Here is a 2,084-nt window from a genome sequence, read left to right as displayed (position 1 = left end):
ATTAGTATTATTTTACCCACATCATTTATCCACAGAGCACGAAGAGCATTAGCAGTGCCAGTTGATGTTTCACTGCCACTTTCATTTCTCCAGATAAAGTGGCCACTATTGCATGCTGTCTCTTACCAATTAGCTGTGATCGAAAACATTTATTTTTTTAAAGGCGATTTTTACTTGCAAACTCAAGCAGGAATATAAACTGTAATGCTGCTAATTATTAGCTGACAACAAGAAAGCTTTAATTGCTTTTTGTAGCCAGTAGTGACATGCAGCTTTATTGAGCTCCATTTCCTATAATAGACTTTGCACAGGCATGACATTTAATTCCTAATAGGGAAGACTATGAATTAGCACCTCAAGCATGAACATTTCACTTTACTACTAGTAAATGTCATTGACTGTATGTTTAAACGAGACACACCAGCCACTGAATTCATTTAATATGTTTATTATTAGCCTTGCTATTACTTTCACAGTTATTTTTTTAATACATTGTGTTTTGCTTATTGAATATTTCATAATAAACTTCTGAACTGTTAAGGATGGCAAACAGACAGCTAGCGAGATATATTTCAAGTCCTCTGAAGCACTCTCAAGTGTGTTTTTGTTTATCATTTTCTAACATTTCACACGATTTTCTTTATTTTCTTTCTCCTTTCAAAAAATAGGAGTCAATTAAAGAAGGAAGGAAACGCTTTGAAAAAAAAGGTGTCCCATTGCAATGCATAAAAACAAGTTTTGCACAAAGGGGCTTTCTCTGTTTGTTCTCTTTATTAACAGCCATGCCGATACTCTGCAGATCTTTGTTTCTGATATAAACTGTGAGATTAACAATGCAATTCAGAGCTGTCCCAGAATGATTGTCGATACTCGCTGTTGGTTCCCCATTAAATAACGACAAGTCAAAGACTGATGGGAGCAGACAGATCGCACTTCTATTTAATGCCTTTAATAAAAAGGCAGCCTACAGCTGATGCCTGATCCCACGCAAAGACATATACTGCTCAGTGCTTTGGAAACGCTGTTATCAGTAATACCATACAGCCCCTTATAACAGAGCAGCAAAAAAAAAATCCATTGAAAACAAACTTATAAATATGTTCTTGTTCTGAGCTTTCTAATCACACCACCGGTTGTTTCTTTGCATCACTTTAGTGATGTAAAAAAAAAATATATATATATTTTTTTAAATATGGGGATCCTTTCATTAAAAATGAAGGAAAATGTTAAAAATGCTGAGGCCGTGTTTCAGGAGAAATAGGCCATTTCTTTGTTCTCTAAGCTGTCATTTTCCTATTGTCTCGATGCTTGCATCAGAGGTGATGCCAGCCACATGGAAACAGAATGCATGTAATGATAGCATTCCTGTGCTCACATGACATGCCACTACATGGTCTACATGTAAACAGCTGGACTCTGCACGGGGCCTCAAACACAAGCAAACAATAGAGCCGCTTAAGAACAATGTGCATAAACAACGCTTAAATGTGAGGCTCTTTTATATAACCCAGGACTTAGTGAAATGAGATGAAAGGTTGGATTTTCTCTTCATTAAACCCCCATGGTCAATATATATATATATACACCTAAATGTGTATGTGTGTACGTGTGTTTGTGTGTGTGTGTGTGTGTGTGTGTGTTTTTGTCTGTATTTGAAATTCTCTCAGCCTGGTTGCCATGGCTACAGTGAGCCTAAATGCCTCTGAATAAAGAAAACTTTCAAACTGGATTGAACAGTGGTTTGCAACCAGTTGCTGGGCAACAATAAAAACACTAAGGCAACTATAAGGTACAGCCAAAGAAAGGCAAACCTGTTTGTCTTAATAATGACATAGATGTTGAGTGCCAAAGCGTTAAGGATAATAGGTGCCTCAATCTCTACTGGATATCAAGGACATTGGTTTGGCCAATATGGACAAGTGGGGACATACGCCTGTTTTTACAAGATAAAGCACTTTTATTAAAAACTTTTAAGTACAGTTGTCACAAAAAAATGTATTGGTAATGATACTATTTAATTGGTAACACGCAAAACTACTGTGCAAATTTAACACAAGCTGGAAGCATCATCCACCGAAATATCC

This window comes from Polyodon spathula, chromosome 27, assembly GCF_017654505.1.
Source record: "Polyodon spathula isolate WHYD16114869_AA chromosome 27, ASM1765450v1, whole genome shotgun sequence".
NCBI classification, from domain to species: domain Eukaryota; kingdom Metazoa; phylum Chordata; class Actinopteri; order Acipenseriformes; family Polyodontidae; genus Polyodon; species Polyodon spathula.
The sequence above is the reverse complement of the archived record's forward strand: the minus strand, read 5'-3'. Positions refer to the sequence as shown.